General features: G+C 48.9%; 1 protein-coding gene across 2 annotated transcripts in view; it reads left to right on the top strand.

Annotated features, from left to right (window-relative positions):
* Window positions 1-15,487, top strand: part of LOC140409647 (disintegrin and metalloproteinase domain-containing protein 12-like) — a 1,449,600-nt gene that overhangs the window by 84,136 nt on the left and 1,349,977 nt on the right. The window lies entirely within an intron of this gene.

Here is a 15,487-nt window from a genome sequence, read left to right as displayed (position 1 = left end):
TAAGAAATAGGAAGGGTGCAGTAACATTGTTGGGACTTTACTACAGGCCTCCCAAAAGCGAGCATGAAGTAGAGGTACAAATATGTAGACAGATTATAGAAAAATGTAGGAGCAATAGGGTGGTCGTGATGGGAGATTTTAATTTCCCCAACATTGAATGGGACTCATGTAGTGTTGGAGGCGTAGATGGAGCAGAATTTGTAAGCAGCATCCAGGAGAGATTTTTAGAGCAGTATGTAAATAGTCCAACTCGGGAAGGGGCCATACTGGACCTGGTATTGGGGAATGATCCCGGCCAGGTGGTTAAAGTTTCAGTTGGTGATTACTTTGGGAATAGCGATCACAATTCTGTAAGTTTTAGAATACTCATGGACAAAGACGAGAGTGGACCTAAAGAAAGAGTGCTAAATTGGAGAAAAGCCAAGTATAACAAAATTCGGCAGGAGCTAGGGAATTGGGAGCAGCTGTTTAAGGGGTAAATCCACATTTGAAATATGGGAGTCTTTTAAGGAAAGGTTGATTAGAGTGCAGGACAGACATGTCCCTGTGGAAATGAGGGATAGAAATGGCAAGATTAGGGAACCATGGATGACGGGTGGAATTGTGTGACTAGCTAAGATGAAAAAGGAATCATACATAAGATCTAGGCGACTTAAAACTGATGAAGCTTTGGAGGAATATCGGGAAAGTAGGACAAATCGCAAACGCGCAATAAAGAGGGCTAAAAGGGGTCATGAAATATCTTTGGCTAACAGGGTTAAGGAAAATCCACAAGCCTTTTATTCACATATAAGGAGCAAGAGGGTAACTAGAGAAAGGATTGGCCCACTCAAAGACAAATGAGGGAATTTATGCGTGGAGTTAGAGGAAAAGGGTGAGATTCTTAATGAGTACTTTGCATCGGTATTCACCAAGGAGAGGGACATGACGAATGTTGAGGTTAAGGATGGATGTTTAAATACTCTGGGTCAAGTCGGCATAAGGAAGGAGGAAGTTTTGGGTATTCTAAAAGGCATTAAGGTGGACAAGTCCCCAGGTCCGGATGGGATCTATACCAGGTTTCTGAAAATGAAATGAATGAAAATTGCTTTTTGTCACAAGTAGGCTTCAAATGAAGTTACTGTGAAAAGCCCCTAGTCGCCACATTCCGGCGCCTGTTCGGGGAGGCTGTTACGAGAATCGAACCGTGCTGCTGGCCTGCCTTGGTCTGCTTTCAAAGCCAGCGATTTAGCCCTGTGCTAAACAGCCCCTGAGGGAAGCGAGGGACGAAATAGCTGGGGCCTTAACAGAGATCTTTGCAGCATCCTTGAGCACGGGTGAGGTTCCGGAGGACTGGAGAATTGCTAATGTTGTCCCTTTGATTAAGAAGGGTAGCAGGGATAATCCAGGGAATTATAGACCTGTGGAGCTTGACGTCAGTGGTAGGCAAACTGTTGGAGAAGATACTGAGGGATAGGATCTATTCACATTTGGAAGAAAATAGACTTATCAGTGATAGGCAGCATGGTTTTGTGCAGGGAAGGTCATGTCTTACAAACCTAATAGAATTCTTTGAGGAAGTGACAAAGTTGATTGATGAGGGAAAGGCTGTAGATGTCATATACATGGATTTCAGTAAGCTGTTTGATAAAGTTTCCCATGGCAGGTTGATGGAAAAAGTGAAGTCGTATGTGGTTCAGGGTGTACTAGCTAGATGGATAAAGAACTGGCTGGGCAACAGGAGATAGAGAGTAGTGGTGGAAGGGATTGTCTCAAAATGGAGAAAGGTGACTAGTGGTGTTCCACAGGGATCCGTGCTCGGATCACTGTTGTTTGTGATATACATAAATGATCTGGACGAAGGTATAGGTGGTCTGATTCGCAAGTTTGCAGATGATACTAAGATTGGTGGAGTTGCAGATAGCGGGGAGGACTGTCAGAGAATACAGCAAAATATAAATAGATTGGAGAGTTGGGCAGAGAAATGGCAGATGGAGTTCAATCCAGGCAAATGCGAGATGATGCATTTTGGAAGATCTAATTCAAGAGCGGACTATACGGTCAATGGAAGAGTCCTGGGGAAAATTGATGTAGAGAGAGATCTGGGAGTTCAGGTCCATTGTACCCTGAAGGTGGCAATGCAGGTCGATAGAGTGGTCAGGAAGGCATACAGCATACTTGCCTTCATCGGACGGGGTATTGAGTACAAGAGTCGGCAGGTCATGTTACAGTTGTATAGGACTTTGGTTAGGCCACATTTGGAATACGGCGTGCAGTTCTGGTCGCCACATTACCAGAAGGATGTGGATGCTTTAGAGAGGGTGCAGAGGAGGTTCACCAGGATGTTGCCTGGAATGGAGGGTGCTAGCTATGAAGAAAGGTTGAGTAGATTAGGATTGTTTTTGTTGGAAAGACGGAGGTTGAGGGGGGACCTGATTGAGAGATATGGACGGGGTGGATAGCAACAAGCTTTTTCCAAGAGTGGGGGTGTCAATTACAAGGGCTTTGCCAGCGGAGGTGGTAGAGGCGGGCACGATAGCATAATTTCAGATGCATTTAGACAGATATATGAACGGGCGGGGAACAGAGGGAAGTAGATCCTTGGAAAATAGGTGGCGGGTTTAGATAAAGGATCTGGATCGGCGCAGGCTTGGAGGGCCGAAGGGCCTGTTCCTGTGCTGTAATTTTCTTTGCTCTTTGTTCTTTGTTATTCATCCTCTTAATCCAATCCCCTCAACCCTGGGATTAACTTAGTGAATCTCCTCTGCACACCCTCCAGTGCCAGTATGTCCTTTCTCAAGTATGGCGACCAAAACTGAACACAATACTCCAGGTGTGGCCTCACTAGCACCTAATACAATTGCAGCATAACCTCCCTAGTCTTAAACTCCATCCCTCTAGCAATGAAGGGCAAAACTCCATTCGCCTTTTTAATCAACTGTTGCACCTGTAAACCAACTTTTTGCGACTCATGCACTAGCACACCCAGGTCTCTCTGCACTGCAGCATGTTTTAATATTTTCATCATTTCGATAATAATCCCTTTTGCTGTTATTCCTACCAAAATGGATAACCTCACATTTGTCAACATTGTGTTCCATCTGCCAGACCCTAGCCCATTCACTTAGCCTATCCAAATCCCTCTGCAGACTTCCAGTATCCTCTGCACTTTTTGCTTTACCACTTATCTGTCATCTGCAAACTTGGACACATTGCACTTGGTCCCCAACTCCAAATTATCTATATAAATTGTGAACAATTGTGGGCCCAATATAAAAAAAGGTAGGAAGAGTTTTGTTTAATATAAAAAAGGTAAGAGAGAGGCAAAAATAATAATAATCTTTATTGTCACAAGTAGGCTGACATTAACACTGCAATTAAGTTACTGTGAAAAACCCCCCATCTGCACATTCTGGCACCTGTTCTGGGTCAGAGAAGGGGAATTCAGAATTCTCAGCTGGTACGGAAATTGAACCCGCGCTGCTGGCCTTGTTCTGCATCACAAACCAGATGTCCAGCCCACCAGCCCATTGAACATTCGACCACTGGAAAATAAAACCAAGAAATTGCAGAGAACTTGCCTCATGGCGACGAGGTCCCAGGTTCGATCCCGGCTCTGGGTCACTGTCCATGTGGAGTATTCACATTCTCCCCGTGTTTCTGTGGGTTTGGCCCCCACAGCACAAAGATGTGCAGGCTAGGTGGATTGGCCACACTGAATTGTCCCTTAATTGGAAAAAATTTAATTGGGTACTCTATATTTATGGGAAAAAAAATTGCAGAGAAATGAATAATTACTTTGCATCAGTCTTCACGGTGGAAGACACCACTGGGATGCCAGAACTCCAGGAGAATCAGGGGGCAGAGGTGAGTGCAGTGACCATTACTAAGGAGAAGGTTCTGGGGAAGCTGAAAGGTTTGATGGTGGATAAATCACCTGGACCGGATGGACTACACCCCAGGGTCCTAAAAGAGATAGCTGAGGAGATTGTGGAGGCATTGGTGATGATCTTTCAGGAATCACTGGAGGCAGGAAGGGTCCCAGAGAACTGGAAAGTGGCTCATGTAACTCCGCTGTTTAAGAAGGGAGAGAGGCAGAAGACGGGAAATTATAGGCCGGTTAGCCTGACTTTGGTCATTGGTAAGATCTTAGAGTCTGTTGCAAAGATGAGATCGCAAAGCACTTGGAAATGCATGGTATAATAGGACTGAGTCAGCACGGCTTTGTCAAAGGCAGGTCATGTCTGACAAATCTGTTAGAGTTCTTTGAGGAGGTAACAAGGAAGTTAGACAAAGGAGAACCAGTGGACGTGTTTTATTTAGATTTCCAGAAGGCCTTTGACAAGGTGCTGCATACGAGACTGTTAAATAAGTTAAGAGCCCATGGTGTTAAGGGTAATATCCTGGCATGAAACTGAATACAATACTCCAGCTGTGGCCTCACAAACACCTTATACAATTGCAGCATAACCTCCCTCGTCTTAAACTCCATCTCTCTAGCAATGAAGCACAAAACATCATTCGCCTTCTTAATCACCTGTTGCACCTGTAAACCAACTTTTTGCGACTTTTGCACTAGCACACCCAGGTCTCTCTGCACAGCAGCATGTTTTAATGTTTTACATTTACATAATAATCCCTTTTGCTGTTATTCCTACCAAACTGGATAACTTCACAATTGTCAACATTATATTCCATCTGCCAGACCCTAGCCCATTCACTTAGCCTATCCAAATCCCTCTGCAGACTTCCAGTATCCTCTGCACTTTTTGCTTTACCACTTATCTTAGTGTCATCTGCAAACTTGGACACATTGCCCTTGGTCCCCAACTCCAAATCATCTCTGTAAATTGTGAACAATTGTGGGCCCAACACTGATCCCTGAGAGACACCATTAGCTACTGATTGCCAACCAGAGAAACACCCATTAATCCCTACTCTATGCTTTCTATTAATTGACCAATCCTCTATCCATGCTACTACTTTACCCTTAATGCCATGCATCTTTATCTTATGCAGCAACCTTTTGTGTGGCACCTTGTCAAAAGATTTTTGGAAATCCAGATATACCACATCCATTAACTCCCTGTTATCTACCGCACTGTTAATGTCCTCAAAAAATTCCACTAAATTAGTTAGGCATGACCTGCCCTTTATGAACCCATGCTGCGTCTGCCCAATGGGACAATTTCCATCCAGATGCCTCGCTATTTCTTTCTTGATGATATAATCCAGCATCTTCCCTACTACCGAAGTTAAGCTAACTGGCCTATCATTACCCGCTTTCTGCCTACCTCCTTTTTTAAACACCCCAGAGTCTAGTGAATTTTGGCAAATTATCACTAGTGCTTTGCAATTTCCCTAGCCATCTCTTTTAGCACTCTGGGATGCATTCCATCTGAGCCAGGAGACTTGTCTACCTTTTTGCCCCATTAGCTTGCCCATCACTGCCTCCTTAGTGATAACAATCCTCTCAAGGTCTTCACCTGTCATAGCCTCATTTCCATCAGTCATTGGCATGTTATTTGTGTCTTCCACTGTGAAGACCTAGCGTACGATGGCGTAAGACAGCCTCTGATCTCCGGGTATGCGTTCTCCAAGGCGGCCTTCAGGTCGCGCAACAACACAGAATCACCGAGCAGAAGCTTATAGCCAAGTTCCGCACACGTGAGTGCGGCCTCAACCGGGACCTGGGATTCATGTCGCATTACATTCATCCCCCACCATCTGGCCTGCAAAATCCTACCAACTGTCCTGGCTTGACACAATTCACACCTCTTTAACCTGGGGTTACCCCATCTCTGGATCTGTAAAGATTTAATCACCTGCTAATGCTCGCATTCCAAGCATTGTCTGGCATCTTTGAATCTGTCTATATATATGTTTCTGGAGCATAGCATTTCATTCACCTGAGGAAGGAGCAGCGCTCCGAAAGCTAGTGACATCGAAACAAACCTGTTGGACTTTAACCTGGTGTTGTAAGACTTCGTACTGTGAAGACCGACCCAAAAATCTTGTTCAGTTCCTCAGCCATTTCCTCATCTCCCATTATTGAATCTCGCTTCTCATCCTCTAAAGGACCAATATTTACCTTAGCCACTCTTTTTTGTTTTATATATTTGGAGAAACTTTTACTATCTTTTTTTATATTCTGAGCAAATTTTCTCTCATAATCTATCTTCCTCTTCTTTATAGCTTTTTTAGTAGCTTTCTGTTGTGCCCTAAAGATTTCCCAGTCCTCTCGTCTCCCACTAATCTTTGCCACTTTGTATGCTTTTTCCTTCAATTTGATACTCTCCCTTATTTCCTTAGATATCCACGGTCGAATTTCCCTCTTTCTACCGTCCTTCCTTTTTGTTGGTATAAACGTTTGCTGAGCACTGTGAACAATCGCTTGGCAGGTTCTCCACTGTTCCTCAACTGTTTCACCATAAAGTCTTTACTCCCAGTCTACCTTAGCCAGCTTTTCTCTCATCCCATTGTAATCTCCTTTGTTTAAGCACAAAACACCAGTGTGTTTGATTTTACCTTCTCACCCTCCACCTGTATTTTAAATTCCACCATATTGTGATCACTCCTTCCAAGAGGATCCCTAACTATGAGATCATTAATCAACCCTGTCTCATCACACAGGATCAGATATTGGATCACTTGTTCCCTTGTAGGTTCCATTGCATACTGTTTCTTTAACTATGTTTAAGTAATGGCCACTAAATCATAGTCATCGCCTCTAAACGTTGCCCCACGGATCTTAAACCTATGCCCTGGTGACTGACCCTTACACCCTGGGAAAGAGTGCCTGCACATCCACTCTATCCATGCTCCTCATAATCTTGTAAACCTCGATCAGGCCACCCCTCAACCTCCGTCTTTCTAATAAAAACAGACTGAGTCTATTCAGCCTCTCCGCAAAGCTAACACTCTCCAGACCAGGCAACATCCTGGTAAACTTTCTCTGCACCTTCTCCAAAGTCTCCACATCCTTCTGGTAGTGCGCAATTTTGTTCGGCCTTACCAAGGTTCTATCCAACTGTAGCATGACTTGCCAGTTTTTATACTCGATGCCCCGTCCAATGAAGGCGAGCATTCCGTATTCTTTCTTGACTACCTTGTCCACTTGTGTTGCCACTTTCAAAGATCTGTGGACCTGCACGCCCAGATCTCTCTGACTTTCTGTATTCCAAAGAATTTTGCCATTTACGGTATATTTCCCCAGACACAGAGAGATGTGGCCCAGTACCAGAGTGAGATGGCCTAGTCACTGGCAGATGTGACACAGGTCCAAAAGCTGGGGGCATAGTCAATGGATGATGTGGCGCTGTCCCAGCAGAGGACGGTCCACTTCCTGTGCTCCATGATTGATACCAGAGCGAGCCTCCAGGACTGACAGTGCCAGGTGGTAGTGGGAGCATCAGCGGATGTCTCCGCTTGCACCCCCATCCTATGGAGTAACCCGGGGGCCATCGGGCTCCTCGAGGGAGGAGTAGGTGATGGGGCGAAAGAGAAAATGCTGGAAAATCTCAGTAGGTCTGGAAGCATCTGTAGGGTGAGAAACGAGCTAACGTTTCGAGTCCAATGACTCTTTGTCAAAGTGTTATCGGGCTTGAACTGTTAGCTCTTTTCTCTCCCTACAGATGCTGCCAGACCTGCTCAGATTTTCCAGCATTTTCTCTTTCGTTTCAGATTCCAGCATCTGCAGTAATTTGCTTTTAGTAGGTGATGGGGCCCGTGCCAGTAATACCCGCAGTGAAGGTGCAGGAACACCGCAGCACCTCGGACTCCCCCCTCCTCCTGTCCCTGGGCAACGGGCAGAACAGGGTGGCACCACGCCACCTGGGACACCCGAGCAGCAGTCGGGCCCATCCAGGCCTGGTCGCCCCATAAGACGCCCGCCAACAGGACCCAGGTCACAGGACGGGGATCACAGCAGGCCACCTCCACCCCTGATGTACCTTCTGAGCATAGCATTAGGGCCCGAAAAGCCAGAAACCAGTTAAGATGGCACAGTTGTCGGGTACAGTTGAGTTATCGGGGATAGGGCATGCATCTGCAAATATTTGTTGCAACCTGCCTTGGGCTCTGTCAGATGGGTGTGGGGGGTGGGCTGGCCTGGGCTAGTCAGAGATGGGGCGCAGTGGGGGTGGGGGGGGAATGGGCAGACGATGTGGATTGGTTGGGCTCCCCACCCTCCCACTCCCCGTCCGTCCGTCCCCATCACGTCACCCCAGGTTTCCGATGGCATCGTGTGATGGAATGTCCAACTGGCATGCAGGGATCACCCAGGTGGATGGTGGAAAGTGCTCTGTAGGCAGGAGTCAGATGTGGTCGAACAATGCGGAGCTTAGAGATCATCGCAGAGCAGGTTGTCGTCATCCTCCATCCCATGGACCAGACCTGCTGTTAATGCCAAGCCATGGTCCCCGCCCCATAGTGCCGCAGGTATGTATCACAGAGGTATTTGCATGCGGGATGTTGGCTGGGAGTGGAGGGGGGATGTGAGGGTATCCGTGCCCCTTGTCATTCCCCTTTTAATCGGTGAACCTGGAGGCGATCAGACGTCCCGTTCGTGTTGGCCCTGGTGCACATGTCATGTGGCCTCCCATGCCTGCCTGGGCCCCATGTCCTACTCATCCTCCCCCTCCCCCGTATCCTCCACATAGCATGAGGCCTGTCCTTAATTCTCCTCCTCCAGCAAGTCGCCCTTCTGCTGCGCGATGTTGTGGAGGACGCAGCAGGCCACCACGAGACGGGTGACTCTCTCAGCAGCCTACTGGAGGGCCATTGTCTGCAGGGGATGAAAAGCCGACATGTTTTTTGTTTTTTAAAATAAATGTAGAGTACCCAATTCATTTTACCAATTAAGGGGCAATTTAGCATGTTCAATCCACCTAACCTGCACATCTTTGGGTTGTGGGGGCGCAACCCATGCAGACACGGGGAGAATGTGCAAACTCTTGGGTGGTGGGGGTATGGTGGAGAGTGGCATCCAGGGGTGGAGGGGGGTGAGGCACCGATAAGGCCGGTGTCACTCTGCACAACCAGCGACCAAGGTGGGTGGTCAGTGGGTTGCGCAGCAAGATGGCTGCCTTGCAGGTTCGTGCCTGAACACAGCCCCAATCCCGTGGGCGGTCACCCCGGCATGGCTTGTCCCCTGGTTACCCCCACTCCCCTACCCCAGCCAGCCCAACCAGTGTCCAGCCCGGCAGCCACAGTCGCGCCTCTCCGCATCTTACCTCTTCTCTCTGCCTCATCCGCCACAATTATTAAAGCAAGAAGTCTTACAATACAGCGTTAAAGTCCAACAGATTTGTTTCGAACCACTAGCTTTCGGAGTGTTGCTCCTTCCTCACAGTTACATTGTGGACCTTGTGTTGTCCTATTATGTATTTTCTTTTATTTTATTTTCATGTACTTAATGATCTTTTGAGCTACTCGCAGAAAAATACTTTTCACTGTACCTCGGTACACGTGACAATAAACAAATCCAATCCACGGCCCCGACAGAGTCCCTGGGCGAACACTCAGAGCCTGCGTTGACCAGCTGGAGAGTGTATTCCCAGATATCTTCAACACCTCACTCCTCCGCTCCGAGGTCCCCACCTCCTTCAAGAAGACCACCATAATACCAGTACCAAAGAAGAACAAGGTAGCCTGTCTCAATGACTACCGACCGGTAGCCCTGACGTCTGTTATCATGAAATGCTTCGACCGCCTAGTCATGAAACGGATCACTGCCAGCCTCCCAGATGGTCTCGATCCACTGCAGTTTGCTTATCACCGCAACCGGTCGACAGCAGATGCTATCTCCCTGGCCCTACAATCAAAGACCAAAGAACAAAGAAAAGTACAGTCCAGGAACAGGCCCTTCGGCCCTCCAAACCTGCGCCGACCATGCTGCCCGTCTAAGCTAAAATCTTCTACACTTCCAGGGTACATATCCCTCGATTCGCATCCTATTCTTGTATTTGAATAACTCGAACACTGGAACACCTCGACAAGTACACCTCCGTCAAATTGCTATTCATGGACTACAGCTCCACCTTCAACATCATTACCCCGACAAGACTTATAACCAAACTCTGCAATCTAGGACTTGAGCCCTCCCTGTGCAGCTGGATCCTTGACTTCCTCACCAACAGACCGCAATCTGTCAGGATAGGCAACAGCACCTCCTCCACAATAGTCCTCAACACCGGGGACCAGCAAGGATGTGTGCTCAGTCCTCTACTGTCCTCTCGAGACACACATGACTGTGTGGCAAGTTTCAACTCCAATTTGATCTAAAAGTTTGCAGATGATACGACTGTGGTGGGTCGTATCTCAAACAACGATGAATCAGACTACAGAAGGGAGATAGATCACTTGGTTGCAGGGTGCACCGAAAACAACCTCTCTCTAAATGTTGGAAAGACCAAGAAACTGATCATCGACTTCCCGAAGCGTAGCACGACACACATTCCCATCTGCATCAATGTCCTGGGCCGAGCAGTTGCCATACCAGGCTGTGATGCAGCCCGATAGGATGCTTTCTATGGTGCATCTGTAAAAGTTGGTAAGGGTTAATGTGGACATGCCGAATGTCCTCAGTTTCCTGAGGAAGTATAGGTGCTGTTGTGCTTTCTTGGTGGTAGCGTCAACGTGGGTGGACCAGGTCAGATTTTTGGCGATGTGCACCGCTAGGAATTTGAAACTGCTAACCATCTCCACCTCGGCCCCGTTGATGCTGACAGGGGTGTGTACAGTACTTTGCTTCCTGAAGTCAATTACCAGCTCTTTAGTTTTGCTGGCATTGAGGGAGAGATTGGTGTCGCTACACCACTCCACTAGGTTCTCTATCTCCCTCCTGTATTCGGACTCATCGTTATTCGAGATCCGGCCCACTATGGTCGTATCAAAGAACAAAGGACAAAGAAATGTACAGCACAGGAACAGGCCCTTCGGTCCTCCAAGCCCGTGCCGACCATGCTGCCCGTCTAAACTACAATCTTCTACACTTCCTGGGTCCGTATCCCTCTATTCCCATCCTATTCATGTATTTGTCAAGATGCCCCTTAAATGTCACTATCGTCCCTGCTTCCACCACCTCCTCCGGTAGCGAGTTCCAGGCACCCACTACCCTCTGCGTAAAAAACTTGCCTCGTACATCTACTCTAAACCTTGCCCCTCGCACCTTAAACCTATGCCCCCTAGTAATTGACCCCTCTACCCTGGGGAAAAGCCTCTGACTATCCACTCTGTCTATGCCCCTCATAATTTTGTATACCTCTATCAGGTCGCCCCTCAACCTCCTTCGTTCCAGTGAGAACAAACCGAGTTTATTCAACCGCTCCTCATAGCTAATGCCCTCCATACCAGGCAACATTCTGGTAAATCTCTTCTGCACCCTCTCTAAAGCCTCCACATCCTTCTGGTAGTGTGGTGACCAGAATTGAACACTATACTCCAAGTGTGGCCTAACTAAGGTTCTATACAGCTGCAACATGACTTGCCAATTCTTATACTCAATGCCCCGGCCAATGAAGGCAAGCATGCCGTATGCCTTCTTGACTACCTTCTCCACCTGTGTTGCCCCTTTCAATGACCTGTGGACCTGTACTCCTAGATCTCTTTGACTTTCAATACTCTTGAGGGTTCTACCATTCACTGTATATTCCCTACCTGCAAACTTGTAGATGGAGTTGGAACCATGTTTTGCCACGCAGTCATGTGTGTACAGGGAGTAGAGTAGGGGGCAAAGAACGCAGCCTTACAGGGGGCTGGTGTTGAGGACTATTGTGGAGGAGGTGTTGTTGTTCATTCTTACTGATTGTGGTCTGTTGGTCAGAAAATCGAGGATCCAGTTGCAGAGTGGGTAGCCAAGTCCTAGATTTTGGAGCTTTGATATGAGCTTGGCTGGGATTATGGTGTTGAAGGCGTAGCTGTAGTCAATAAATAGGAGTCTAATGTAGGAGTCCTCGTTTTCGAGATGCTCTAGGGATGAGTGTAGGGTCAGGGAAATGGTGTCTGATGTGGACTGGTTGCGGTGGTATGCGAATTGCAGTGGATCAAGGCGTTCTGGGAGTATGGAGGTGATGCGCTTCATGATCAACCTCTCGAAGCACTTCATTACGACTGAAGTCAGGGCCACTGGTCGGTAGTCATTGAGGCACGTTGCCTGGCAGTTAAGAAGGCAAATGCAATGTTAGCATTCATGTCGAGTGGGCTAGAATACAAGAACAGGGATGTCATCCTGAGGCTATTTATGGCTCTGGTCAGACCCCATTTGGAGTATTGTGAGCAGTTTTGGCCTGGTTTGTCACAATGGGCTAAATAGCTGGCTTGTAATGCAGAACAAGGCCAGCAGCACGGTTCAATTCCCGTACCAGCCTCCCCGAACAGGCGGCGTAATGTGGCGACTAGGGGCTTTTCACAGTAACTTCATTGAAGCCTACTTGTGACAACAAGCGATTATTAGTATTATTATTTTTATTATGTAAGGAAGGATGTGCTGGCCTTGGAAAGGCTCCAGAAGAGGTTCACAAGAATGATCCCTGGAATGAAGAGCTTGTCGTATGGGGAATGGTTGAGGTTTTAGAAGGGTGAGGGTCAATCTGATTGAAACTTACAGGATACTGCGAGGCCTGGAGAGAGTGGACGTGGAGTGAATGTTTCCACTTGTCGGAAAAACTAGAACCAGAGGACACAAAGTCAGATTAAAGGGACGATCCTTTAAAACAGATGAGGAGGAATTTCTTCAGCCAGAGGGGGGTGAATCTGTGGAACTCTTTGCCACAGAAGGCTGTGGAGGCCAAATCACTGAGTGTCTTTAGGACAGAGATAGATAGGTTCTTGATCAATAAGGGGATCAGGGATTATGGGGAGAAGGCAGGAGAATGGGGATGAGAAAATATCAGCCATGATTGAATGGCAGAGCAGACTCGATGGGCCGAGTGGCCTAATTCTGCTCCAATGTCTTATGGTCTTTCATGGAATTTACAGTGCAGAAGGAGGCCATTCAGCCCATCGAGTCTGCACCGGCTCTTGGAAAGAGCACCCTACCCAAGGTCAACACCTTCACCCTATCCCCAGAACCCAGTAACCACACCCAACACTAAGGGCAATTTTGGACATGAAGGGCAATTTAGCATGGCCAGTCCACCTAACCTGCACATCTTTGGACTGTGGGAGGAAACCGGAGCACCCGGAGGAAACCCACGCACACACGGGGAGAACGTCTTATGGGGGTGGGGGTGCTGTAGGGATGAGGGTGGTGTTGGGGTGGTGTGGGGGTGAGGATGGTGTGGGTGTGAGGGTGGTGTGGGAATGAGGGCGAGGGTGGGGGTGGTGGGAGGTGTGGGTGGTTGTGGGGTCAGAATGGTTGGGCTGGTGGGGGTGGTGTTGGGGTGAGGATGGTGTGGGGGTGAGGATGGTGTGGGGGTGAGGGTGGTGTGGGAATGAGGGCGAGGGTGGGGGTGGTGGGAGGTGTGGGTGGTTTTGGGGTCAGAATGGTTGGGCTGGTGGGGGTGGTGTTGGGGTGAGGATGGTGTGGGGGTGAGGATGGTGTGGGGGTGAGGGTGGTGTGCTCCAAATATACCACATCGACTGGCTCCCCCTTGTCGACTGTACTGGTTACATCTTCAAAGAATTCCAACAGGTTTGTCAAGCATGATTTTCCCTTCATAAATCCATGCTGACTCTGACTGATCCTGTCACTGCTTTCTACAGACGTGTCACGGGGAACCGCAACTAAGCGGGGTCTCACTTCCTCGCCCGCGGCCGTTCTCCAGCCCGACAACCTCTCTTTCCTCTGGACCGCCAGCCACTTCCAGTGCAGACTGCTCAGGTCCGGCAGTCCCCCTGCACTTTTCTTGAGCTCCCGGCGCTTATGGGGGGTGTTCTCCTGGGGGAGTGGGGGGGGGGAGGTGGGCGGGGAAACAGAAAACGACTGTGCTGCACAATCTGATGCATTCAGCACAGGGGGTGGATAGCTGGAGGACTCAGTGGCCACCCGGCCATGATGGCAAGTATGGATGCCAGCATGTGGTGCAGGAGTTGAGGGGGGTTGTTAGGTGTGTGGGACGGAGGTTGATGCCAGGGGCACAGCGCTGCAGACTCACCATGGCCGCCCTGAGGAAGTGTTGCAGTTTCTTCCTGAACTGCTGGCCGGTCCAGACGGTGTTGTTTATGGCGCTGACCGCTCACAGCGAGTGGGTGGCCTGCCTCTGTTCTACCCCATCTACGGGGGTCTTGAGCTTGGAGTCTGTGAACTTGGGGCCGCACGTCTTACTGCCGTGCCGTTGACTGGGATGGTGTGTATGGGGGTGCAGTGTGTATATCAAGATGCAGCGGGGTCTGCCTCCTGAGTGTCAATCCCGAACCCAGCACTGTTTCTCATGGGATTGGACTGTGTTCCACGTGATGCCGGTGCGAGCCCCTTTAATAGTTGCTGAATCGGTTCAGCAGCAGCGCCAGTTTTGCTGTCGTGGAAGTCCATGAATCCTGCCGCGATGTCAACACTCAGGGCGGGCTTCACCGGCGGCCGACTCGGGATTGAGCGGAGAATAGGTTTGATGCCAAAATGAAATGAAAATCGCTTATTGTCACAATTAGGCTTCAAATGAAGTTACTGTGAAAAGCCCCTAGTCGCCACATTCCGGCGCCTGTTCGGGGAGGCTGTTACGGGAATTGAACCATGCTGCTGGCCCGCCTTGGTCTGTTTTCAAAGCCAGCTATATAGCCCTGTGCTCAACCAACTGCTCAGTGCCAGTTTGTCGGCAAATCGGGAATCTCAGGCACCCCGAAATGGCATAAATGCGTGGCCGTGCAGCATTTACGCACCGTTGGGATATCATTAGCGGGCCTGAGACTCTATTAACCAGGGCCTCCGTGATTCACCGCCGCCGATGGGCCGAGTTCCCGACAGCGCAGTTCACTTGTGGTCTGATCGGTCGGGAACTTGGCGTTGTGGCTGCGGACTGTGTCCAGCGCCGCCACAGTCGGCCGGGTGCTGTGCTGTTCGCTGGGGAGGTTTCCGCGAGGGCTGCCGGAGGGGCTGGCCAGGGGAGCGGTATTTGGCCGGTCCGGTCCGCGCAGGGCCAGCGCCATGTGTTACGGCGTAACCGCTGCAGGTCATTGCCGTGTTCATGCACGGCCATGAACCCGGCTATTCTCCAGACGTGTTTGTCGTGGGGGCCGGGAGTTTCACTCTGCGCGGCTGCTAGCCAATCACCAATCCTGCCATCCTTCAACGCTGATTTTCCCGTCCTAAAACGCCAGTCCCCCGCTGCCGTCAACACTTAGCTTCAAAAACCGTGAATCTAGCCCTTCGTCTCAGGAACAGTGAATCCAGCCACTTATATTTCAAAGCCATGTGGTGCCTCCAGTATCAGTCAATGTGCTATCCACAGCATCTGATCCCTGTGACACTCCCAATGTTTAAGTTATCTTCGCTATTAACGCCATTTAAGATATGAAATTGCTGTCAGTGAGTTCCATTCCGATGTAATGAATATTAGATGCATTTATGCGC

Source organism: Scyliorhinus torazame, chromosome 3, assembly GCF_047496885.1.
Source record: "Scyliorhinus torazame isolate Kashiwa2021f chromosome 3, sScyTor2.1, whole genome shotgun sequence".
Classification (NCBI taxonomy): Eukaryota; Metazoa; Chordata; class Chondrichthyes; order Carcharhiniformes; family Scyliorhinidae; genus Scyliorhinus; species Scyliorhinus torazame.
This window is presented reverse-complemented; position numbering and strand designations above follow the sequence as displayed.